The sequence below is a fragment of the Triturus cristatus genome, chromosome 1_1, assembly GCF_964204655.1.
Source record: "Triturus cristatus chromosome 1_1, aTriCri1.1, whole genome shotgun sequence".
Classification (NCBI taxonomy): Eukaryota; Metazoa; Chordata; class Amphibia; order Caudata; family Salamandridae; genus Triturus; species Triturus cristatus.
Window position 1 is genome coordinate 824,039,887 of NC_140579.1, and position 27,588 is coordinate 824,067,474.

Consider the following 27,588-nt stretch of genomic DNA (forward strand, 5'->3'; position numbering starts at 1 on the left):
ATCTCTATGTGCCACCATCAAATATAAAAGCCAGTAGTAAACTATTGTATCAAGAGACTCCCATTCTTCCAATTATTCCCCGTAGTGCTAGTTTTGAGTCCAGATCTATCTTCCATCCCAGAACTCCAGACAGTTGAATTTAATGATAATCATAGACTATACATGAAGGTCACCTTCTCGATGTTGCATCTCGAATGCTAGGGTGATCAGCAAGCCCCATTTTCCGCAGTCCAACACATGTAGAGCATATTCTCTGAAGTATCTTTAGTTGTACCAACCTATGTCTTGCCTGAAAGGCTCCATACTTAGAATTCATGAGGACTTCCATCCATCCAACCTGCTTCATCTAGTGAACCCCAAGTTCACCTCTCATTTTGTATTAAGTATTACCAGGCAAACTGTCATAATAAGCTTAAGAGTTTTGTAGAAATTTGTCATTGAACTGACTCTCAGGTCCTCTTCTAGCATCCTGGCTTTCAAGATCGGCCTATCTGAGATAGCCTGTGATTAGCCGTAAAGTTTCTCCAGGACATGGTTAACCTGTAAACATTTATAGGATTTTAATTTAAGTCAAACTTCATTTGATGCTGCTTAAATATTTTCAAACGTAAGAGTGGATTGCTCCTCCACAGCCTGCTTCCTCTTTATTTTGCACTGTCCCGGGGTGGCATTTAATAAACTCTCCCTGGTCCGGTGTGAAATCTATGCCCTGATATCTAAAGCCATCCCCACAAACAGGTGGCATGCCAAAATCCCATTCTCCAACTCCTGGAGTGGGAATATTATTGATTTACTCCTCTTTACCCCGAAGAATCGAAGTAACTCATATTCCTCGGTGATGATCACAACTTTCGAAGCATAAATAGAATGCCTGCAGCATGCAATAGAATGATGTCAGTATAAGATGAAATGAGGTCTTCTACATCTTTTCTCCAGGACGAGCCCTTCATGAAAAGGTCCTTCCTGGAACAGCATCCCAATGGCTATACGAGGCCAGTATGATCAACATCACTATATATCAAAGTTTGGGAACAGGTTCCTATTCGCCCGCTTTAGCTGTCACTTCTGTGCATACCAATTTCTCCCTCTGCCGAAAGCCTGGGGCGCCATAGTTTATCTTTTCCATGACCCAGAACATAAAGTGGTTTTCCCATGCGTTAAAAACTATTCAGTGATAATAACTGGACGACCAGCACCTACTTGATATTATCGGTCCGAGTCCAGGCAGAAGTAATGACTCTGCAGGTTCATCCCGGTTGACTTCTTGAGATAAACCCGGACAAGTGTTCATCCTAGTTGATCTCCGGCACATAAACCCAGACAAGTATTGGTCAATCAACAACGTAATATCCCTCTATACTCTTTCGTCCAGAATCTTTCTAGATCCTTCACATCTATTTTTAAGAATAAGATGGCTTGATATGAGGCACATTTATTTCCAGATTTCCCTCCCTTGAGTATATGGCATGGCCTTCCATGCAAAGCTGAGGAGTCTACCTTCATTTCCAGCTCCATGAAGCATGGACAACAACCCCTTCACCCAACACAAGCTTCTTGAAGTGGTCCACTAGGAGTAGGTTAGAACCATTTTCCTCGTTTCACATTTAAGTTATGCCTTCACCTACCTCCTTTACTGTGAACATCGGGCCCGATTCACAGAGGGAAACTGAGACGACTAACTTTACTACTTTCGGTATTCATAATGGACATTTACGAGTAGTAAAGTTAGACTTTTGTTTCAGTTTAACTTAAGTTTTTATCTTAAGTCTGAGTGCAAATTTAAATTAAACAGAGACAAAAGTCTAACTTTACTCCTCGTGAATGTCCTTTGCGAATATGGAAAGTCGTAAAGTTAGTCTTTTGTCTCAGTTTACCTTTGTGAATCGGGCCCATGATCTCTAGCTGTACACTGTCAGAGTTGTAATCTGAGATCCCTTTGCAATTCTCCCTTAATGTGAATATTCCCCCAAGCCTTGTGCTATACATAGCCTGGTAGTAGTCTGTAAATGTTGTTCAATGCCCATCTCTGGTCACCTGTTTCCAACCGGAGTCTTTAACCGCCTCTACATAGCGTATCTGCTTCCGTTTAGTAGCCAATTTTGCAGCCTCATTATCCACGTTGTACAGTCGCCTCTAACCACCTGCACAGTGAGCCCTAAATGATTCAATCACCGCCTTCATAATTAATACCTCTTGGAATGTAACAGAGGGCTTTGCCAAGCTGCTCACACATTTGTGAGGTAGCTAGACATGCCCACTGTCTGGCAGATGGATAAGTGTGAGTCACTCTTGTTGATGGCAGGTGCTGCTGGGTACTGACAGTAAAACACATGCCTATCTGGCCTGTATTGCATAAATATTAGATGTTCTGTCGAGTTTGTTTTGTTGAGGTGTTATGTGATCCACTATGAGAAGGTGTTGTAAACATATTTGTTAAGTGTTCAGTGTTAAGTGTCCTAACATGCGAACTGAATACCCTGCACGTGGTATTTATTGTGGGCGGGTCCATGTTTGAATACCAGAGGAGTGCATTACAGGGAATGGTGTGTGCCTAAGTGGCTTTTGGGAGAGGGACAGTATGTCAGAATGAGCTCACCAGTGAAGTCCAAAGTCTCATCATTACTGCTGCCCTTTTGCCAGCTCACCTTTTTTCATTATCTTGATGGCTGAAAGACAGGCAGTGTTTGGAGCTATTTTCCAATTCAGCCCTTTAATGTACACCTTTATTGTGGGTGGGATACCAGTTATTGTTTTGGTAATGGGAGTTTGGGCTAAAGAAATTTTTGGACTGTTTCTACTGGAAACGCTGCAGCGGGGTCTCGAGCCCACTCAGATGTCTAGCTTTGCGTCAAGACCCAGAGAGAAAGGCAAAGGACAGACAGATCATATATGAGATACTTTGGTTCCCCTTATGAGTGGGCCAGTGTGCTCTGAAAACCCTGTGCAATCCCCTTTTTTGCTCAGGAATAAAAATTACAATTGATGGGAAGCTCATCCCAGCCCAGTGACTACTGGGTGCGACAAGGTCCACTCACTCTGCGTAAATATACCAGAGGTAAGACGGGGTCTCATGCCTGCTACTTACCACTACATGAGTTTGGTGCAGAAAGCATGAACAGCTGTCTGGTATTTCTCATTAAAAGGAAAAAACTCTGAATGGGTGCCATTGATCACACTGGAAAATTTCGAACCTGAGATTTTACAGCATCCGATGCATATCACCACATCCTCTGCCACACTCGTAATGAGGGCCTTTGTACCCCTCCTTCTGATACTTCTGCACCCATGACTAAGTCTGTTTATAAACAGTGAGGTAAAATCTCTAAAAACAGACCCTCAGGCCTCAGATTTGCATTGCAGCGAATTGGTTTGACAGTTTGCCAATAGAATAACGACATAGGGCCTCGTTATATTTGTTTTTGTAGCGCCTACAGTTTAAATGCCATATTTTCGGGCTTGTATCTCGGCCCTAAAGTGTGCAAGTAACTTTTAGTTTTTAGGCTGTATCAAATGTCTATCTGCCCTATTCCATGTATCCGTTATTAAAGCCCTGTTCGTATTGGAAGTTATAGCAATGACTGTGCATTCAGTTTATTGTGTATTTACCATGTGATTCTGTATCAGAGTTTCTTATCCATACCACCTCCTAGATTATGCCTTGAAAGCACAACTTCCCTAGACCAGGAGTGCCAGGGCTCAGTATCTTAGGTATCTAAATACAATTCAATACTTATGGTGGCACTGAGGCACGAGTGGTGAAGGACAGTACCTGTTACGTTTGTGGTTTCTCCCCTACTTGCATGCCCGGAGAACTGAGTTACCTTGTGTAGTCCTGTAGTTCCCAGGGCTCGGAAGACGCCACATGAAGCCAATTGCTGCAGGCTAAGATTTTAACTAACCAGTTCCTGCCTTCCTTCGTGCTCCTAGCTGCTGCTCCTTAGCACTCTAGTTCCAAAATGGCAATCACCTGTTAAAGGGTTTGCAGCTGCATTTTAAAGCTGCTCTGCATCTAGTCTACTTCAGGTTTTCGTTTTCTTTTCTTTTCCTTTTCCATCATGGCTGTTTCTTCCTTGGTTCCCTCCTGGTGTGACCAATCATTTGTGTTTTCATGTCATTTGATGTTTAGATGTAATTTCCTTTTCCTTTTCTGTACAAAGGCTTCAGTCTAGATAGAGAGCTGTTGTACTTCATTTGTTTCCTCACACCCACCATTTACTGCTTCCGACTCTTTGCTCCTGAAGAATTACACTGCTGGATTCCAGACTCCTGGTTTTCTTCAATCCTTTGAAGACTTCATCCATGAAGGACAGTTTTTTATGCATTTGGCTTTTTCCTTCTGAAAAGGTGACAGCTTCTCAAGGGGACTTGCCTGCCACACATTGCAGTGTGTGGCTTAGGTTTTAGCTTCCGGAAACAGTCACCTGTACATCAGACAGGGGAAGGCCAGGATTAAGGGTAAGCATTCAGATGTGAACAGTACCCACCTAGGATACTCTGCAGTAACCACTGACCGCTTAAGGACCTCATAAAAAGGCCTCATAAAATCAAAAATGCAAGATAAACCTAGAAAAATAGCATATTTATTCATATGTATTCAATCAATCAAGCAAATCTTTAGAGAATACTTAATTCCTATAGTCCAAGAGCTATATATCTAGCTTCTGAAAAATTAAGATGAAAGGCAACATGTATTTGGCACGAGGTAAGAAATGAAAACTCTTCAGATCTATTTCTCAGTTCTCAAACCCCCTTCAAAGAAGGTATTTAATTGCTAAATAAAAATAACACTGCACTGGCAGCGGCAGAGGGGCATGCAGGTAGTATCAAGAATGAAAAAATGCTCCTCAACTGTTAGGATCCATATATTATCTGGGATTTCACCCCCAGTTAGGGTCCAAAACCCTGTGAGTCTATGGCATGTCATAGGCACAATACGAATGTGCACATTTGTCAAGCTAGCGCATGTAAAGTTGTTTCAGTGACAAATTCCCCTCACAGAAACTCTGGTTGGGACTGTGAAGGGTCAGAGATGGAGAATGTTAGATTAAGGGTTATGATCAAAGCAATTACCCCACCATGAAGACCCTTGACTCAGTAGTGTATCTCACTACGCTTTTTTTTGCTAACACAGATAGGTTGCTACTTTAAGTCTAGGCAATGCACTGTACAACGAATATAAACGTATAAAAAAGCAGCTGTGTATGATTGACCAAGTACAGTATGTTAATTGTAACATAAATCATTTCAAAGAAAGAAATGCTTGGTAAAAATGAGTACATAAGCAATTACCATAGTGTCTACACTGTAAAAGCAAACTTTAAAAAGAAGTGTGCATATATAAGCAATGTGAATGGGTAACTGTCAGCGTAACAAACACTGCTTACCTTCTCCTTAATCTGACTGTTTCTTTCAAGTCTGATACAATTTACGAAGACGCTCCTCCTGCCCCCCTTCAGCAGCCAGTGTTGTCTAGTGTCATCTTGCTGACAAAGATGTACGAAGACTTGGGAGCGGTCCATGTCCATCACTGTGGAGTTAAGGCTGAAAGAGGCCATCTCACATCTTTGTTTCCGGATGGTCATAAATACTCCTTCCCTTTAGTGCTGGATCTGTCCGTCTGTCCGCCAGGCACTGTTCTCTATGTGATATAACAAGCATGTGCAGTATCCATATACGAACAATAACATATGCCTTCGAGCTATTCCTGTATAAAACTTAAGTCTGCGCGTTTCAGAGTGGCATAACAGAACACTCCTACCATATGTATTGATCAGGGCGGCAAACCGAACGTAAAACCTTTAATAAGTTACTTCCTATTCCTTACGAGAATAAAGTGTAGAAACCTCTGTACTCACTTTTTATCACATAAAAACCTTATTAAAAAAAGAAGAGGTAAAAAAAAGAAGGCCATATAAACTGTAATCACTGCACCTTCAGGAGAGCAATCCCAAGGTAAAATTAACTTCAAACATATTACCTTTATGTTCAGAACAAGGCTGGATTAACCACTAGGCAAAGTAAGCATGTGCTTAGGGCATCAAGGGAAGGGGGCACCACAGAAATGTTCTACTGTCGGATTTTCCATGGACCAAATGGTGCAAAACTGCAAATGGTGCAGCTGAGCCTATAAATAAACTGGAAGTATACAAAAAGAAACATTATTTTCCATTTTACTGTAAGTTTTATTTCATTTCTAAAGCAATTATTTTACGGTTTATTATTGTTTGTATTTTGAATCATATATATATGGGGGCACCAAAATCTTTTAGATCTAAGACCTATAGAGGTCCTAATCCGTCCCTGGCTCAGAAGAATGTCTAACCTCGTTTCTGTGCACTGTCCAATGATAATGGCTTGAAAGGAGATCACACTAAAGTACATTTTAAAAATCCCACAATCGCTAATGGTGTGGCATGGATAGGTCAGTGCTGTGGTGACATGGCCCTGATGTGCATATATCACAAACATTGTTTGACTTAGATCAACTTAGAATTTTAAAGACATTAACACTTACTTTCTGTATCAAAGGAAAAACACATTTTTTTACACATGTATCCACTGAGCTCGGTAGAAGGCAGCTACAAAGATGCCTAGGCACACACTTGCACAACCAACAGTAGCTCACAGTGTTTTGGTCCATCATGTTGGGGCAGAAGAGGTGCCTCCTCCTGTTGGCAGAAGTAGGAAGGTTGTTGGAGGCCTGACATCAAGCCTGAGATCAAGCTTCTCGAAGAAGGAATGGGAGTGGGGCGCATCTTGCGTGTGAAAAAAAAGAGGAAGAGGCAAAAAAAATGTCCTTTGCCCACGGCGCCAGAAAATCTCAAGATGGCTGTGAGTGGGGAGTGCCACTTTGCACTGGCACGGTGAATGCTGTGCATATGCTGTGTGTACAGTGTGCAGATGCAGCGCGTGAACATTGCAATGACTTAGAGGACATTATACTCTGGAGACGGTCATTGTCCTCTTGTCCTTGTGACTTTTCCCATTGCAGAACTAATATATCCAAACTGCAGCTGAGGAATGGTTGCACGGCAAGACTCTGAAGAACCATCCAGCCACCAGGACCCTGTTTGCTTAAGTCCCAGTGCCATCAGATGAACTATAAATAGAAATGGGTCACACCTGTGGATTATACATGTATGCGCCAAGACAAGGCAAGTGTGTTGTGTCCTTTATAGACGTGGGTGAGCCACTGAGGCTTGAGCTAAGATCGAGGTCCTCTTGGACCCTAGAGCCCAAAACGAGCCTAGTTTTCATGTGGCTTCTGCCTGCCACTCACGCTCTAACCTCATGCATCAAGAATTGAAGGCAGACATTAGCCTATAATGTAAAACAGAAAAGAGAAAGAGATATCCATCTAGTGGTGGAATTGCATGATCCAACATAAATATTAAATTTTACTGTGCCTCCTTTTTCTTCATTATTGCTTATGGGAGCATATTGAAATGTTTGAGCTCAGGGTGTGTGCTGTACAAAAACCTCTAGTGTTTGATTTTATAGACTATAATGTTGTTCCATGTATAAAGAGAATCTAGGCCACAGATAGAATTTACATGTTAACATTATTTGCTTTTAAGTTCACTAATAGCATTGTCGTCAGAATGAGGTAAATTAGTGTTTCTAAATTCATATTTAAAATGCATTGATATAATCCAATTAGTAAGGTGAAATGCTTCCGCCTGTTGAAGAAATAAACTTTTTTGAACTTTGAAGAGACTGTATCATATTTTTACCTGGTGTTTGGTTTACATGGCACACATTTTCATGGCTCAGCTCATGCACAGGCCCTTAGAGCAAAGCGCCTTCGCTTGACTCTCCCTGTTAATTTGCTGGCTTTCCCACCTCTAGTACTTTATGTTTTTGCCATACTGCTGTGTGTCTTCAGAGGCCTTTGATTTAGCGGCATACAGGACCACCAAAGGACTTCATGTCATTCTGTACCAGAGGAACTACCATCTGTGGAAAACATTTAGTGCCCCTTAAGAAACTGAGGTGTCAGCTGGTAAGACACTGCACCCAGGAGTTGAAGGTAAGCCCCGAATAGACGAGCATGATCAGCCTCCCAGCATCATCTCACTATGATCTCATTAAGACACAAACGTTCAGGGACAGGGCTTTGAGTCATCATGGCTCCTTTTTTTGGGAACTCCACTGCTGCATTTTTGCCAAGAGATGACATCAGATTAGTGTGGTATGGTTGGGACCTGGACATGGCTTGAGACAACAGGGTCGGGTGAGGGATATAGAGGCCACACATCTTACTCCCATAGGTCAAAGTCCACAGGATCTATGGGAAATGACATGCCCTTACTTTTTAACTTTACAAAAATGGTTCCCATACGTTTTTTAAAAAATAAAACCATCTCTGTATGGTTAATTCTGACCTTCGGGTACTGTTAGCGACAGGAGAGGGAGTCTCCTGTAACGTAAAGCTGAGGGAGGGACAGAAAGCTAAAAAAAAGACAAACCTTCTCTCCATGGTGCCTGCTACCTCAAAGAAAATGTAACTGTGTGCAATTGTTTAATAAGCAAATGTAAAGGCTGATTGGGAGCCAGTATTGGCTTTAATTCAGGGAGCCACTTGAAGATTTATTTGATAAAGGTGTATTCCTTTTTAAATGTATTACAATTTAAAGATAATTACTTACATATTCACAGTTCTTTCTGTCACAGGTTGGGACTTTATACGCAAGTCACTGTTCCCCACTGCGCCAACCAGGATTCAATTCTGTGACTCTGGTTACACTCACAGACTTCTGCCCCTGATTGTACAGGTTCACCACATGACTGGCAACCCCAGCATGCCAACCCTGTCTTAATGTGTCATCCCTACCATCCACAGTGCATTGAACATCCAGAGTGGAGTCCAACACTGCTATCAGAACTACTGACATGAAGCACCAGTGACACTTGGAGGAGTCAGTCAACCAGAAACTGCCTGCTCACCTTGCCTGCACCCTGATTCTGATGGCCAGAGCAAGTCTTGAGTAAGACCCATCCACCCCTGTGGCTGCATGAGTGATTAGGCAGTGGCCCCTCGGAGGTCTTGCAGCGGCCCAGATAACATACGTGCATCCCCAGCGAAGACCACATGCAGTCCCATGGCTACCCATCCAAGGATTGCCCAAGAGCACGAGAGATTGACTTGACACTGTCTCACCGTCGGATACCGGGAGGTAGCAAGGCCTTGCAGCTGGGACCTCAACAAGTTGCAGGTGTGTTCAATGAGCCAAGCAGCATCACCAACGCATGCTTCATGATGGATGCTGCGCAGTGGACTCAGACAACACTCCTGATGCCCCCTGTTTCTGAACTGTTGACACTAACCACAGATCTTCTATAGCATCAGCAGTGTGGGCCAACTCCACACAAGGGACATGACTTCAATCAGCATGCAGCCGAAAGGTCCCTGATGTCTCTGAACCAGAATTCGTGTCCCAAAACCCTCGGATCAAAGTATGAATGTGAGCGGAGATGTCCTGTTGCAGCTCGTTCCATAAGCCCACACGTCCTCTGCTCCATTGCTGAATGACTATAAAAACTGATGGATCACGTGGTATCCAATTTATTGTTGTTTTGTTTACACAGGTTGGACTTGTTTTTCTGTTGGATTTTGGGAGGAAGGTAGTGTCCTGCAGGACACGTCATGCAGAACCCCTCCCTAGGGTCATGCTAACACCTACCTCTCACCCATCCAACACAGGAGTCATCAGTCAGGTGACCCTACTAGTAAACGGGGCTAGGCTCATGTGCCCTAGGCCAGTTATGAACCCATTACAATAGTAATGTTGCAGCACCAAACCTGTCTGCCCCATATTCTCATTTCCTTGTAGGCAGAGTACCGCCATTGTTTGGGAGGTGCCTGGCTCCCTAAGGCTCAGATCAGAACTGTTGCTACCCTCTTTTAATGTGATTTTATGTGTTCTCTTTCTCCTTCTTTATTTCGTTTTTACTCTTAGTTGCAACTAGATCCCTGTTGCCAAGGAACCCTGGAACAGGAATTGCAGGTCGCTTGGTCCTGGTTAAAAAGCCCTGTTTCATTTGCTGATTGTTTTAATGGGCCAGATTTGCCATGCTCAACACAACTAAGATGGATGTGGTCTCACGGCTAGACTGCCGACTTGGAGCTGGGAAACCAAGGTTCGAGCCTCGGGGTCAACTCCATATCCTGTGATTCTGGGCAAATCACTTATTCTCCCCATGCCTAGCAAAAAAAAAAAATGAATGTATCCTTGTGTAACTAACTGGTGCTCATGTAAAGCGCTCCAATACATTCGGGTTGAGTTTGTGCTATAAAAATCTGCAAAAAAAACCCCCAAAAAACGAAGCCCACCACGGCTACGCCTCTGGCCTCGTTCCTGCTATGGCTGGCTATTTAGCCATAAGTAGTAGGGCCGTGCAGCTGATGCTACAGTGTCGAACCTGTCTGCCCCATATTCTCATTTCCTTGTAGGTGGAGTACTGCCACTGTTTGGGATGTGCCTGGCTCCCTGGGGGTCAGTTCGGAACAGTTGTTACCCTCTTTTAATGTGATTTTATGTGTTCCTTTTTTTCCCCTCTTTATTTAGTTTTTTAGGTCTCGCCTGAGCCAGCGCGCATGCGCTGCTCTGCGAGACATTTAGTAAGGGCTTTTAACTTCTGAACACACGTTCGTGAGTGTGCTTTTTTTTTTACCACCCTCAATTGGCCACTGCGTGCGTCTTTCTAAGAAAGACAGCACGCAATTGGTCCAAGGCAGGTGCATGTCCCGCCTTCTCTGTCCCCTGGCCTAGGGTGCTCGGCAGCGGGCAGCAAAGCCATCTGTTTCCAATTATCGGGCCCGCGTCTCGCGGTCTCGTTAATTGGAAACAGATGGCGGTCAGCGGTGCTCGCGCTGGTTATCTTGTCAATCCCTTTCACTTTTATAAAGGCGGCAGGAACCTAACTTACACTCTTCCACCGGCACTATGAACACTTTGTTTCCACCGAACTTTCAGTTTTATAAAGGCAGCAGGCGCCTTACTTGCTTAAACTCGCCCACCGGTACCTTAAAAAAGTGAAAAGGCAGCAGACGCCTTACTTAAACTCCATCGCCGGCACAATCAAAAGGCTGTCTGTGATTCCTCCACTGCCTGACAGCTTTTCCGCCCGTCGAATTTTCATAAAATTTTACTTCATTCAATTTTTCTTAAAAAAGTGAAAAGGCAGCAGGCACCTTACTTAAACTCTGTCGCTGGCACCTTCAAAAGGCTGTCTGTGATTCCTCCACTGCCTGACCGCATTTCCGCCCTTCGGATTTTCATTGCATTTTACTTCCGTCAATTTTTCTTGGGTTGATTTGTTTTTGGGAGGTTTTTTTAAGTGCAAAATCAACACAAAGGTATTGGAGTGTTTTGCACCAGTTACATTACCCTACCCCTTGCCACAGATGCTCCGTTGTCATTATTTACACAGGAGCACTACTTACATTCCTGACCCCTCGCCAAAACTGCTCTGTTTGACCTGCTCTAAACTCCACGCAAAGAGGCTGTACATATCAGAGACTAACTGCCACCTCACTCGGCTCTTGTCCACAACACCTCAGGATGGGGCACTTTTCGCTGCTCCGGGGCTAGCCCAGTAATGTAGTTTCCTTCTGCTTTTACATCCGTTTTCATGTGTTGTTGCAAATGCTTTTTTTTTAAAACATTTTCAACAGCTGTGTGCAAACAAGCATTGGCATAGCCAATAGGTCTCGCCTTTGGGACCTTGTAAGTACAAAAAAACAAAATAAACTGAAGTGTAAGACTTCACGTTCACATTTACTGCATCCTAAATATGAAGTAAATGTAAACATGAAGTCTTATACTTTAGTTTTTGTTTTTTTTACTTACAAGGTCCCAAAGGCGAGACCTATTGGCTATGCCAATGCTTGTTACTTTTAGTTGCCAGTAGATCCTTGTTGCCAGGGAAGCAAGCCTGGAATAGGAATTGGGCATTGCTGGGCCCTAGTTAAAATGGCCAGTTTAGTTTGCCAGCTTTGTTTTAATGGGCCGGACTTGCCGCGCTCGACGCGACTAAGCCATGCCACTGGCCACGCCTATGACCTTGTTCCAGCTATGGCTGGCTATTTAGCCACACCAGTAGCGCAGCCTCACTGCTGGCCCACCAAAGGCAAGCCCGTTTGCACACAGACGCACACAGTGCCAGCCACTCTGCCAGTTTGGCATTAGATCTCCCTCCAATAATCAACTACACCAGGGATTTACTAATGGCCTTAAATCAAGTAGGTGAACACAGCGGCTGCAGGCGGTATGATCCTTCTGCCTCTTTAAAAACATTTTCTTGCAAATGCACTGGGAATGGGAGATCTTTCTTAATGTTTTATCCAAAGGTGGGAAGTGGGCCTAAAAGTGGTAAGGCCACGTTAGGGGCTGCCTCTCAATGCAGGCATTTCATACTGTGTGCACTTGTAAATACGTGCACCTTAGTCAAACACCAGGAAAATGTCTGCTTTTTTTTGAGACCTACAATCCATCTTTTATATTTATTACAGAGACCTGGGTCAACCTTTTTTCCCAGCCTGACATTCTTGCAGCCACTCCATCTGGTTTCAGGATTTATAGACTGGACCAGCCAGTAAGACGAGGCAGAGGCATTGCAATTATATATAGAGAAGAACTTTTAGCTGGCTGCACCCCTATTTCTTCATTGATATGAGAGACTGTTGGTTTTAAATTGAAGCTATCCTCGTCTCAGAGTTTTAATGGTATACTTGCTTATCGCCCACCAGGCCCACGTAGCATTTTTGCGCAGAAGATTGGTAATCTTTTCGAGACTGATATTCTGCTAAGTGATTATATGATCCTTGGCAATTTTACTTTTCACCTTGAGGCAGAGAATGACATTTACACAGTTGCTTTACATTGAACTATGTCCGCATTTAGTTTAGTCCAGCAGATTGAAGGCCCAACTCACCAGGCGGGCCATACATTGGATGGCATTTTTTCTCACAATTCCAGGCTGGGAAATATTAGAACAATCCCCTTGAACTGGTCTGATCATAGGGCCATTCATTTTTAAATTGGACTTAAACAATTGTCAAGAGGCTTCTTGACTGGTCCGGCATGGTCAACATCTCGGGCTTGGCACAAAATCCAAGAGCCTGCCTTTTCTCAGCTTTTAAGGGACACACTGCCGCCTCTCTCGGATGAGGCTCAGATGGCGGTGGAACAGTACTCGAGTTGGTTAACATCAGCAACTACGAATCTAGCCACTTTAAAGAGGTCCAGAATCAAGCGAGTTCCTCCACCGGCTCATTGGTTTTCAGATGATCTAAAGGCCCCTAAACAGTCTTGCAGAAAAGAAGAAAGAGGGTGTAGAATTAGCTATAGTGAGGATGAGAGGGTCAGATATAGGAGCAGTCTAGCCTTATATAAGACAACAATCCACAAGGCAAAGTCTTTTTATTTCACTAGTAAAATTGAAGCAGCAGGGAATTTCTCAAAAGAACTGTTTCTGACAGTAAAAACTTACTATTGACACATCCTCTGGGATGACAGAATTTAGTCAGTCTTTCTGTGACTCTAAAGCAACTGCTTTCCCCTGCAAAGTCGAGGAGGTTTCTAATAACTTTTCCACCTGTTATTCTTCTTCTCCAGTAGTTGAAGGTTCCTCCTTCGGCTCCTTTATTATCTTGGGAAAGAAAGAAGAGGATTAAATCTTCCAAATCAGGCTCCCCAACAGACCCTTGTCCTCTGAGAGTTGTATCTCTGGCCATTGAGATCTTAGGGCCAACACTGGCAGCAGTGGTGGCTCCTCTGCTAAGGCAGAGGAGTGTCGCCCCACTGCTTTTCAGCAGTGTAAAAAATGAAAGATAAAATGATAATAAAATGATGTTATTATCATTAACTGTTTCCCTGCTGTAGCAGTTTTGAGGGGCGGGGCTGCTCTGCTCACAGAGAAGCAGGAGGAGGAGTGGTGGGAACACTGTAAGCACATGACGGTTTAGACAACCGTCTTGGGCTGGCTGAACAGTCATGCGCACTTTGTGTGTTCTCCACCCAAGCTTTATTACAACCTGGGTGGAGAACATGCACAGACTCCCACTGTCTGTCGGAGCACCATGGAATGTGGAATGAGGGCTTCCTGCTTCCATTCCAGTTGGGAGAGATGCAGAGAGATGACAGAGGAGAGACACGGTTAAGTGAGTGTACTTTTTACCCCTCCCTCCCCGCCACCCCGATCTGTGCCAGCTGTCGCTGACTGGCAGATATTTTTAATCTGATGTGTCAATCCGGAACTTTTCCTTCAGTCTGGAAGACCGTGTCAGTTAGACTTTTGCTAAAGAAACCTATACTCGATCCATTAGACACAAGTATTTACTGGCCCATCTCTTGCCTTCCTCTACCTGCAAAAATCATTGAAAGAGCCATGAATGATCAGCTAGTGGATCATGTCCAAATGAACAATCTTACGCCGATGACACACAAATTGTGGTGTCATTTACTTCGGATGACCAAGCAGTGGCTGGCAATTTCTGCAATTACATGAGCGCAGTCAGTCGCTGGATGGCTACAAATTGTCTCAAACTTAACGCCAGTAAAATCGAGGTGTTGTTTGGGGCCCAGCCATTGTTCTGCTCTCCTTCGTGGTGGCGTTCTGTACTAGGGCCACCTCCTTCCCCGAATAAGTTGTTTAATAACTTGAGTGTTGTTCTCAATGACAAACTGTCATATGTGAATCAGGTTGCTGCGATTTCTTCGTCTGCTTTTGCCACTACAAAAATGCTCAACAAAATCGTGCCTTTCATCCCGGTTAACTTGCAGAAGACCGTGATTACAGCACTGGTACTGTCACATGTTGACTACTGTAACGGTCTGTATATGCATGCACATCAGCATGCTCTGAATAAACTGCAGATCCTACACAGTGTGGTGCTTCTTAATAATCCTAAGTACCAGTCAATTTCCCAAGCACTCAAGAAATTACACTGGCATCCAGTTAGGAAGAGAATTACTTTTAAAGCAAGCTGTTCAGTGCATAAAGCACTGCACCAGCAGGACCCTCTCTTTCTCCCAGATTTAAACATGTGAATTGGGCAGGAAGAGGATTCGTGGTTGGAGCCTCAAAGACCTGGATTGACCTAAAATCCCCTTCTCCCTCCCCTCCCCCCCACCAAACCCCACACCTCCCTATCTTAGAGCTATACCGAATATTTTGGAATTCAGAAAGCTCATGAAGACATGATTGTTTGCTTCTATTTAATCTGGCCGGGTTCTCAGTGACTAGTAGCTCAGTTAGCGCCGAGAAACCATTTTTGGTTTTTCAGCGCTCTATAAGCATACATAACATTAACATTAGTGTCCATGCCATCCGTACATGTAGCATGTGGGCCTATGGCCCAGGACACCCTATTTATTTATTTTGCATTTATATATTGCACATACACTACCCAAATGTGTTTGAGCGCTTTACAATTACTAGAGATACATAGTTACAAACCGTTAGAAACATAGGCATATCAGGGGCATATTATCAAGAAATGGCCTTAAAATTATCGCCGCTTTAGCGGCAGAAAACTGCCGCTAAAGCGGTGATACTGGGCTTGATAATATGCCCTTGAGAATTCCCATAGAAACCCATGTTCTGGTGTCAACATGGGCTTCTATGGGAATTCTCTGCGGCATATTATCAAGCCCATTATCGCCGCTTTAGCAGCAGTTTTCAGCTGCTAAAGCGGTGATAATTTTAACGCCCTGCTTGATAATATGCCCCTTAATTCACTCATTTCGATCGTTACAAAAGCGTACTTTTTATGCTCCTCAACCCACTGTTCGCTCCACCTGCAGGAGCTGCTCACTAAAATTGTGATACACCGCAGTGCCCATTAAACTACAGAATCATATCTGACCAGGTTGATCATTAACCCGGTCACCAGATCTTGCCAAGGCAGAAATTATTCTATCCTGCTGGTTTTTAGGTCTCGCCTACCTATTGCGTTTACTCAATCGCTATGCGAGACTCTAGTAAGAGGGGCATTTCAAAGTGCTCCCAAAAGTGGATTGCATGGCAAGCACGCGCACAATCACGTGCATCGTGCCGCCATGCAATCCGTTTGGGGAAGCGCTTCAGCCCACTGTGCGTGCACGTGTAGCCACAGCCTCGGCATCATACTTCAAAGGGTCCGCTCCCCCGCCTGGAATGCGCTCCCCTGCCCCCGCCACAGCATGTCGAGAGATTGTTTCCTCATGGCGCCTCTCACAACTTTCCCTCCCCCACCACTGGGCTAGTTTGTCATGGCTCATTCCTCCCGGCACCCTTTCCTTTCCCTTGCTCTCCCTAGCGCCTCGCTCTGCCCCTCTCCACCACAGAGCGCGCCCCGCGATCGCGATTACTTTCGCTTTTGCGGCCGCGTTACTTCCACGGCCGTGTTGCCAATGCTTGTTTTTTTACTTGCAGCCCGAAGCGTGAGCGCTTGTCTTTATCTGGTGAACAGTGCATGCGTACTGTATGTGCCGGTGGTCTCAGAGCTCCGGTAAAAGCGTGTAAACCTCATGTGAAAGGTTGGTCAGCACAGCTCCTCACAGTGTGTCATTAATGTGCATGTGTATAGCGCTTTCCTGCCATTTGTGTAGCCCCGAGTAACTCCTCCTTGCCGCTCCCTGTGAGATCTGCATGGGAGGCACTCCTAACCTCTTCCCTTCCTCTTCACTTACAGGATTTTGGAGCTCACCAGCGATGCCTGATGAAGAAAGGGGGACTGAACTCTGTTTTGGACTTGTCATTCTTCTGTACCGTGGTCCTGTCATTCATATCGGCGCTTCAATCAGACCGAGCGCGGCTCTCAGTGCACATGGGTGAAGCGCTGACTTGCGGGGTTGCCTTGTTGACTTTGGATTTACTTGTTTGTTCTCTTTTATTGACCTGGTGTCGGCATTTTACAGAATAAACACCATCTCCCCCAATGGCGTCGTACAAATAAAACTATTCGATTCTTTGCAAGTTTCACCCGTTCGTTCGTTAGTGCTCAGTTAGCATGTCATTGTTATTGTGAAACGTTTCTGTTTGTGTTTACTACGTGTAGTAGGCGTGTCGGTTTCCATACAAGCCTGTGCTGTCAGCCAGCCCCTCGCAGGCCTTTGCCGGGTGGTGCCTGTGTTCTTAGTCGCGCGCATCTTTGATTTGTGATGGCGAAAAGCGGTAGTGTATTTTATGCATATCAAAGATTGTGTACTGTAACAATGGGTTTTACAACCTTCGAGATTAGTCAAATGCCGGGGAACTATGATAAAAATAGGGAGCTGTACCTGTTTTCCAAACTCTGGTTATAATGTGTGTAGGTTTGTTTACTAGCTGCGGCTGCTGTGTTCTTTTTTCCTTTTCCCCAGTGTTACTGTTTGCCAGCACTAATTGACTCAATCGTTTCCCCTCCACCTTGTATCCCTTTGCTCCTCTTAAACCTGTCACTAACGCGCCGTGCCCCATCCCACATAATGGCCTCGCATGGGCCTCCGTTATGCTTGTCACTATACATTTTATGTTCTTCCCACTGTTGTGCATTGATGGGACTCGGGGAGCCATTTGTCAACGGGTCTCGCCTATGGGACCTTCTAAGTGTTTAGCCATGCAACAGTTGATGTTGTTGCACCAAGAATATTGTGCTGCATAACTAAATACTTATAAGGTCCCACAAGCGAGACCTATTGGCTATGCCAATGCTTGTTACTTTCGGCGTAGTACTACTATAGTACCACCAGGGGGAAACCAATGCATCGGTAATGTTAATGTTCAACGTTTTCTCATAGAACCACCACGTCTAGCGTTTTTACCAGCTTCCTGCTGCAGGTGCCTTGTAAACATAGTCCCGGTGTTGTGTAATATCTGGTATCCCACAGTATTGTGTATCCCCTGCTCTTCGGCACTTCTCGGAAGCATAACTCAACACGGGCAGGTTCAGACAGAAGCAGCTGATCACTGCTCGGGCTGAGTTAGGGGATACACGATTCAACAGGATGCCAAACTCTGCTCTGGCGATAAATCACCGGAAACTCTTGCAGGAAGAGAGACAAAAAGCGCAATAAATACAGAGAATGAATCGTAATGGAGATAGCAATTAAGTTAATAAACATTGTGAAAGCAAAGAAACTATTGCTGAAGCATATCGAATCGTAACGAAATAACACGAGGGGAAGAGAATAGAAACAACGGCACCGAAAGATTAAAGGATGAAGGTAAACAAGCACTTGCAGTGCTATAGGTCTCGCATTTAGCAGAGTTAGATCTATTGGCATTGTAAATGATAATGCATTTTATACATGTCAAATACAGTTGGTCGCACTCTGCTCGTCACACCAGCAAGTTGCCCCAAGGAACTGTGGTCAATGTAGTGGCGACGGCGAGTACGCCTATGCCACGGTGTGTATAGAAAAGTATGTGTCGCATTAGCCATCCCTGGACACGTGTTTCGAGTTAGTTGCCTCTCATCAGCAGGGAGCAGGTAAGTGTATAGGGGTGCCGCGTGGACTGCCAAAAAGTAATTAAAACAGGTAGAGTACCTCTCATGGCGCGCAGGTGCAGGTCCAAGGCTCGTCAGCCCGTTGGCTCAAGGGAGCCGTAAATAAATCAAATACAGTTGGTCGCACTCTGCTCGTCACACCAGCAAGTTGCCCCAAGGAACTGTGGTCAATGTAGTGGCGACGGCGAGTACGCCTATGCCACGGTGTGTATAGAAAAGTATGTGTCTCATTAGCCATCCCTGGACACGTGTTTCGAGGTAGTTGCCTCTCGTCAGCAGGGAGCAGGTAAGTGTATAGGGGTGCCGCGTGGACTGCCAAAAAGTAATTAAAACAGGTAGAGTACCTCTCATGGCGCGCAGGTGCAGGTCCAAGGCTCGTCAGCCCGTTGGCTCAAGGGAGCCGTAAATAAATCAAATACAGTTGGTCGCACTCTGCTCGTCACACCAGCAAGTTGCCCCAAGGAGCTGTGGTCAATGTAGTGGCGACGGTGAGTACGCCTATGCCACGGTGTGTATAGAAAAGTATGTGTCGCATTAGCCATCCCTGGACACGTGTTTCGAGGTAGTTGCCTCTCGTCAGCAGGGAGCAGGTAAGTGTATAGGGGTGCCGCGTGGACTGCCAAAAAGTAATTAAAACAGGTAGAGTACCTCTCATGGCGCGCAGGTGCAGGTCCAAGGCTCGTCAGCCCGTTGGCTCAAGGGAGCCGTAAATAAATCAAATACAGTTGGTCGCACTCTGCTCGTCACACCAGCAAGTTGCCCCAAGGAACTGTGGTCAATGTAGTGGCGTCGGCGAGTACGCCTATGCCACGGTGTGTATAGAAAAGTATGTGTCGCATTAGCCATCCCTGGACACGTGTTTCGAGGTAGTTGCCTCTCGTCAGCAGGGAGCAGGTAAGTGTATAGGGGTGCCGTGTGGACTGCCAAAAAGTAATTAAAACAGGTAGAGTACCTCTCATGGCGCGCAGGTGCAGGTCCAAGGCTCGTCAGCCCGTTGGCTCAAGGGAGCCGTAAATAAATCAAATACAGTTGGTCGCACTCTGCTCGTCACACCAGCAAGTTGCCCCAAGGAACTGTGGTCAATGTAGTGGCGACGGCGAGTACGCCTATGCCACGGTGTGTATAGAAAAGTATGTGTCTCATTAGCCATCCCTGGACACGTGTTTCGAGGTAGTTGCCTCTCGTCAGCAGGGAGCAGGTAAGTGTATAGGGGTGCCGCGTGGACTGCCAAAAAGTAATTAAAACAGGTAGAGTACCTCTCATGGCGCGCAGGTGCAGGTCCAAGGCTCGTCAGCCCGTTGGCTCAAGGGAGCCGTAAATAAATCAAATACAGTTGGTCGCACTCTGCTCGTCACACCAGCAAGTTGCCCCAAGGAACTGTGGTCAATGTAGTGGCGACGGTGAGTACGCCTATGCCACGGTGTGTATAGAAAAGTATGTGTCGCATTAGCCATCCCTGGACACGTGTTTCGAGGTAGTTGCCTCTCGTCAGCAGGGAGCAGGTAAGTGTATAGGGGTGCCGCGTGGACTGCCAAAAAGTAATTAAAACAGGTAGAGTACCTCTCATGGCGCGCAGGTGCAGGTCCAAGGCTCGTCAGCCCATTGGCTCAAGGGAGCCGTAAATAAATCAAATACAGTTGGTCGCACTCTGCTCGTCACACCAGCAAGTTGCCCCAAGGAACTGTGGTCAATGTAGTGGCGACGGCGAGTACGCCTATGCCACGGTGTGTATAGAAAAGTATGTGTCGCATTAGCCATCCCTGGACACGTGTTTCGAGGTAGTTGCCTCTCGTCAGCAGGGAGCAGGTAAGTGTATAGGGGTGCCGCGTGGACTGCCAAAAAGTAATTAAAACAGGTAGAGTACCTCTCATGGCGCGCAGGTGCAGGTCCAAGGCTCGTCAGCCCGTTGGCTCAAGGGAGCCGTAAATAAATCAAATACAGTTGGTCACACTCTGCTCGTCACACCAGCAAGTTGCCCCAAGGAACTGTGGTCAATGTAGTGGCGACGGCGAGTACGCCTATGCCACGGTGTGTATAGAAAAGTATGTGTCTCATTAGCCATCCCTGGACACGTGTTTCGAGGTAGTTGCCTCTCGTCAGCAGGGAGCAGGTAAGTGTATAGGGGTGCCGTGTGGACTGCCAAAAAGGAATTAAAACAGGTAGAGTACCTCTCATGGCACGCAGGTGCAGGTCCTAGGCTCGTCAGCCCGTTGGCTCAAGGGAGCCGTAAATAAATCAAATACAGTTGGTCGCACTCTGCTCGTCACACCAGCAAGTTGCCCCAAGGAACTGTGGTCAATGTAGTGGCGACGGCGAGTACGCCTATGCCACGGTGTGTATAGAAAAGTATGTGTCGCATTAGCCATCCCTGGACACGTGTTTCGAGGTAGTTGCCTCTCGTCAGCAGGGAGCAGGTAAGTGTATAGGGGTGCCGTGTGGACTGCCAAAAAGTAATTAAAACAAGTAGAGTACCTCTCATGGCGCGCAGGTGCAGGTCCAAGGCTCGTCAGCCCGTTGGCTCAAGGGAGCCGTAAATAAATCAAATACAGTTGGTCGCACTCTGCTCGTCACACCAGCAGGTTGCCCCAAGGAACTGTGGTCAATGTAGTGGCGACGGCGAGTACGCCTATGCCACGGTGTGTATAGAAAAGTATGTGTTGCATTAGCCATCCCTGGACACGTGTTTCGAGGTAGTTGCCTCTCGTCAGCAGGGAGCAGGTAAGTGTATAGGGGTGCCGTGTGGACTGCCAAAAAGTAATTAAAACAGGTAGAGTACCTCTCATGGCGCGCAGGTGCAGGTCCAAGGCTCGTCAGCCCGTTGGCTCAAGGGAGCCGTAAATAAATCAAATACAGTTGGTCGCACTCTGCTCGTCACACCAGCAGGTTGCCCCAAGGAACTGTGGTCAATGTAGTGGCGACGGCGAGTACGCCTATGCCACGGTGTGTATAGAAAAGTATGTGTCGCATTAGCCATCCCTGGACACGTGTTTCGAGGTAGTTGCCTCTCGTCAGCAGGGAGCAGGTAAGTGTATAGGGGTGCCGTGTGGACGGCCAAAAAGTAATTAAAACAGGTAGAGTACCTCTCATGGCGCGCAGGTGCAGGTCCAAGGCTCGTCAGCCCGTTGGCTCAAGGGAGCCGTAAATAAATCAAATACAGTTGGTCGCACTCTGCTCGTCACACCAGCAAGTTGCCCCAAGGAACTGTGGTCAATGTAGTGGCGACGGCGAGTACGCCTAAGCCACGGTGTGTATAGAAAAGTATGTTTCGCATTAGCCATCCCTGGACACGTGTTCCGAGGTAGTTGCCTCTCGTCAGCAGGGAGCAGGTAAGTGTATAGGGGTGCCGTGTGGACTGCCAAAAAGTAATTAAAACAGGTAGAGTACCTCTCATGGCGCGCAGGTGCAGGTCCAAGGCTCGTCAGCCCGTTGGCTCAAGGGAGCCGTAAATAAATCAAATACAGTTGATCGCACTCTGCTCGTCACACCAGCAAGTTGCCCCAAGGAACTGTGGTCAATGTAGTGGCGACGGCGAGTACGCCTATGCCACGGTGTGTATAGAAAAGTATGTGTCGCATTAGCCATCCCTGGACACGTGTTTCGAGGTAGTTGCCTCTCGTCAGCAGGGAGCAGGTAAGTGTATAGGGGTGCCGTGTGGACTGCCAAAAAGTAATTAAAACAGGTAGAGTACCTCTCATGGCGCACAGGTGCAGGTCCAAGGCTCGTCAGCCCGTTGGCTCAAGGGAGCCGTAAATAAATCAAATACAGTTGGTCGCACTCTGCTCGTCACACCAGCAAGTTGCCCCAAGGAACTGTGGTCAATGTAGTGGCGACGGCGAGTACGCCTATGCCACGGTGTGTATAGAAAAGTATGTGTCGCATTAGCCATCCCTGGACACGTGTTTCGAGGTAGTTGCCTCTCGTCAGCAGGGAGCAGGTAAGTGTATAGGGGTGCCGTGTGGACTGCCAAAAAGTAATTAAAACAGGTAGAGTACCTCTCATGGCGCGCAGGTGCAGGTCCAAGGCTCGTCAGCCCGTTGGCTCAAGGGAGCCGTAAATAAATCAAATACAGTTGGTCGCACTCTGCTCGTCACACCAGCAAGTTGCCCCAAGGAACTGTGGTCAATGTAGTGGCGACGGCGAGTACGCCTATGCCACGGTGTGTATAGAAAAGTATGTGTCTCATTAGCCATCCCTGGACACGTGTTTCGAGGTAGTTGCCTCTCGTCAGCAGGGAGCAGGTAAGTGTATAGGGGTGCCGCGTGGACTGCCAAAAAGTAATTAAAACAGGTAGAGTACCTCTCATGGCGCGCAGGTGCAGGTCCAAGGCTCGTCAGCCCGTTGGCTCAAGGGAGCCGTAAATAAATCAAATACAGTTGGTCGCACTCTGCTCGTCACACCAGCAAGTTGCCCCAAGGAACTGTGGTCAATGTAGTGGCGACGGTGAGTACGCCTATGCCACGGTGTGTATAGAAAAGTATGTGTCGCATTAGCCATCCCTGGACACGTGTTTCGAGGTAGTTGCCTCTCGTCAGCAGGGAGCAGGTAAGTGTATAGGGGTGCCGCGTGGACTGCCAAAAAGTAATTAAAACAGGTAGAGTACCTCTCATGGCGCGCAGGTGCAGGTCCAAGGCTCGTCAGCCCGTTGGCTCAAGGGAGCCGTAAATAAATCAAATACAGTTGGTCGCACTCTGCTCGTCACACCAGCAAGTTGCCCCAAGGAACTGTGGTCAATGTAGTGGCGACGGCGAGTACGCCTATGCCACGGTGTGTATAGAAAAGTATGTGTCGCATTAGCCATCCCTGGACACGTGTTTCGAGGTAGTTGCCTCTCGTCAGCAGGGAGCAGGTAAGTGTATAGGGGTGCCGCGTGGACTGCCAAAAAGTAATTAACACAGGTAGAGTACCTCTCATGGCGCGCAGGTGCAGGTCCAAGGCTCGTCAGCCCGTTGGCTCAAGGGAGCCGTAAATAAATCAAATACAGTTGGTCGCACTCTGCTCGTCACACCAGCAAGTTGCCCCAAGGAACTGTGGTCAATGTAGTGGCAACGGCGAGTACGCCTATGCCACGGAGTGTATAGAAAAGTATGTGTCGCATTAGGCATCCCTGGACACGTGTTTCGAGGTAGTTGCCTGTCGTCAGCAGGGAGCAGGTAAGTGTATAGGGGTGCTGCGTGGACTGCCAAAAAGTAATTAAAACAGGTAGAGTACCTCTCATGGCGTGCAGGTGCAAGTCCAAGGCTCGTCAGCCCATTGGCTCAAGGGAGCCGTAAATAAATCAAATACAGTTGGTCGCACTCTGCTCGTCACACCAGCAAGTTGCCCCAAGGAAATGTGGTCAATGTAGTGGCGACGGCGAGTACGCCTATGCCACGGTGTGTATAGAAAAGTATGTGTCGCATTAGCCATCCCTGGACACGTGTTTCGAGGTAGTTGCCTCTCGTCACCAGGGAGCAGGTAAGTGTATAGGGGTGCCGCGTGGACTGCCAAAAAGTAATTAAAACAGGTAGAGTACCTCTCATGGCGCGCAGGTGCAGGTCCAAGGCTCGTCAGCCCGTTGGCTCAAGGGAGCCGTAAATAAATCAAATACAGTTGGTCGCACTCTGCTCGTCACACCAGCAAGTTGCCCCAAGGAACTGTGGTCAATGTAGTGGCGACGGCGAGTACGCCTATGCCACGGTGTGTATAGAAAAGTATGTGTCGCATTAGCCATCCCTGGACACGTGTTTCGAGGTAGTTGCCTCTCGTCAGCAGGGAGCAGGTAAGTGCATAGGGGTGCCGCGTGGACTGCCAAAAAGTAATTAAAACAGGTAGAGTACCTCTCATGGCGCGCAGGTGCAGGTCCAAGGCTCGTCAGCCCGTTGGCTCAAGGGAGCCGTAAATAAATCAAATACAGTTGGTTGCACTCTGCTCGTCACACCAGCAAGTTGCCCCAAGGAACTGTGGTCAATGTAGTGGCGACGGCGAGTACGCCTATGCCACGGTGTGTATAGAAAAGTATGTGTCGCATTAGCCATCCCTGGACACGTGTTTCGAGGTAGTTGCCTCTCGTCAGCAGGGAGCAGGTAAGTGTATAGGGGTGCCGCGTGGACTGCAAAAAAGTAATTAAAACAGGTAGAGTACCTCTCATGGCGGGCAGGTGCAGGTCCAAGGCTCGCCGACACATACTTTTCTATACACACCGTGGCATAGGCGTACTCGCCGTCGCCACTACGTTGACCACAGTTCCTTGGGGCAACTTGCTGGTGTGACGAGCAGAGTGCGACCAACAGTATTTGATTTATTTACGGCTCCCTTGAGCCAACGGGCTGACTGTAGGAAGGTGGATATCTGACTATGGTTACCCCCAACTTTTTGCCTAGTGTCTAGCTGGTTTTTCGACTTAGTTGGCCTGAGATCCTGCCATTCAGGGTCTCAGGCTGTCTGCTCTCTCTTTAAAATGGACTCCATGTACCCTAGGTACATTCCCAATTGGTAAGGATCACCTTATTGGACCCTGTACAGTGTACCCTAGGTACCCAGGGCATAGGTGTATCCTAGGCCTCCCAGGGGCTGCAGCATGTATTATGCCACCCCTGGTCTGGCCTTCCAATCAGACACAACTGGCTGATCACTCAGCTGGGGCAAGGTCGTGTAATCACCCCTTGCTTAGATATAGTATGCCTATATCTACCCTTATATATAGACACATGTGTACCTATCAGTCACTCCTATGGCAGGCCTTAACAATCCTGGAGGCAGAGTGCTTGGTAACATGTGAGATGGTGCTCTAGCATGAGTTGAGCCTGTCTGCAGCTTTCGGAACCATGTCCTTATAGCTGTTCTATGATATAGCCTACCATATACTCTTAAAGTGCCTTATAATCTTAAACAGTTATGGTAACTATGGTTTGGCTTTATCAAAACATGTTGTGTAAGGTGTCTAACACTTTGGAATAATACCCCCATACCATTTCTGGTGATGAGGATATTATTCCCCCCTTCTAGAGGGAGAGACATGTTAAAATCCTACTTTGCTGTTTAACTCTAACCAAAGCCTCAGCATCACAAAATGGATGCTGCTGCCACAGACACGAGTCTGACCGCCTGCTGCTGGGAGTGATCCCGGCAAGGGAGGCTTGGACAATAGGTTTCCTGCTTGGGGAGGTGCTAGCACCTCCCCAGACAGACTTTAGTGTATTGGGGCAGGGAGGGCTGAAAGGAATGAGACATGCCTGGGGCACACAAGGTGTCCCATGCATAGTCCAGTTCAAACCGGTGCTGGGGCACTCCAGCCCCAGTCCTGGCGCGAAACTGGACAAAGGGAAGGGGGTGTAACCACCCCCCTCCCAGGTCCCACCCATAAGGCGTGACCTAGCAGGTAACCCAGCCCCCCAGATTAGTATAAGGGTGGTAGCTGGGCCCCAGGAGATTAGATTATCCTGAACCTGCAACTTGAACAGAAACTCTGGACCTACGACATTCGATGAAAGAAGAAGACTGAAGAATCTCCCTTGTGGCCAAGGAGTGGCTACCCTGTGCAAACAGGCACCATCAAGAGACTACCCTTTGCTTTGCTGGAGTTCTACGAGGGACCGACTGCAGAGCCCGGCCAGCGCCTTGATTTCCAGACTTCTCCGACCCTGATCCACATCCACAGCCGAGCTGAGATCCGTGGAGGCGACGAGAGACGTGGGACCGGCTACCTGGGAAAAGTGGCTAGTATCTTCCAGCACAGCTTCTGAGACACCCTCGAAGTTGTGCACCGGGGATTGAGAAGCCCCAACCCCAAGCACCATCTGCACCGAAGATCAGCCCCCCACACTCCACGAGTCCTGCGTGGGGCCCTTCTGTATTTTCCTGCTTGCCGCGTCTGTCCGGTTGCTTGCCCGTTGGCTAGTGGCCTTTGTTACGACGCATCCAGAAATCTTCACCGCTGGTTTGGCTCCTCCAGACTGGCTCCCGCTTCCTTGCAAAAGAGAAGCACCCCAGACCTTCCTGGTCTGCACCAGAAGCAAGTCCTCTGTTCTTCGTGGGTTCCGCTTGCCAAGGCTTGGTGAGTCCTAGTCCAACTTCGATGCCGCCGACAGCAAGAGCCTTCGTGGGACAGCTCGCCTCCTGGTCCTGGTCGTCCTCGACATTTCTTGGTCCCCGTGGCTGCAGCGACAGGCTTCACCTTCACCTGCAATCTTCACGACATCGCCTGGTTCCTTCCTGGTTCCACGTGGTCACTGGCTAGTGACCTTGACTTTGTCCCTTCTGCTTGCAGGTCTCCTCTCTTCTTGATCCCAGCCTTGGGATCCACCGGACACTCTTCACTGACTGCCTGTCAGCATCTTTCCTTCAGGCATCCATAGAAGTCCACGACGAAACCCGACGCAAGTTCACACCTATGCACCCGCAGCCTGTGGGCTAGGTAACTTGGGTACTTCGGTGCTCACAAGGGTAGTGACTATCCTAGGGTCTAGTTTCCGAGTCTCGACTCTCTAGCTGCTTCAGAAGTGTCCTTAAACTGTTAATTTCTAACTGCTAGTAATTCTATCGACTTTTACGCATTACGCGTGAGTGTTTCCACTCTGCACCTGAATCCCGTGGGCCTCCCACTTCCTAACTGTTGCTAGTGTAGTGTAGCCCCAGCGATTCCCTAGGCCTAGGCCTATCCTATTTCCGTGACAGTGGTCCTTATACCACTTCTTTAGTATATGGTTTGCGTGGCCCCTAGGGCCTAACTGTATTACTTACCTGTGTGACTTAATGTATGCATAAATAAGACTGTGTTGTACTTCCCTCTAATCTCATAAAGAGTGCTGAGGGTTTGACTAGAATAAATACACTTTATTTTATATATATATCTGTTGTGGTGTCCTTTCATTTGGTATTCAAGGGATTATATATGGTATCACAGCTGGCTTCACATGCCATTCAGAGTTTAGCCTAAGACTGCTCTTGTCCATGCTACCACTAGGATAGCTGGTCTATAAGGTTGACTTTACAACCAATCACCATAAGGGTTGTTTGGACTGATATAAGGTGTACACTAGAACTAGTGACATCATACATCAGGCCAACTTCTCACACTGACGAGCCTTGGACCTGCACCTGCGCACCATGAGAGGTACTCTACCTGTTTTAATTAC

General features: G+C 46.9%; 1 long non-coding RNA gene across 1 annotated transcript in view; it reads left to right on the plus strand.

Moving 5' to 3' along the window:
• Window positions 1–27,364, plus strand: part of LOC146871124 (uncharacterized) — an 836,775-nt gene extending 809,411 nt beyond the window's left edge. The window contains exon 3 of the long non-coding RNA XR_014959505.1: window positions 26,868–27,364. This is a non-coding gene — a long non-coding RNA (uncharacterized LOC146871124). The remainder of the gene's footprint in view (window positions 1–26,867) is intronic.
• The last annotated feature ends 224 nt before the right edge of the window (window positions 27,365–27,588 follow it).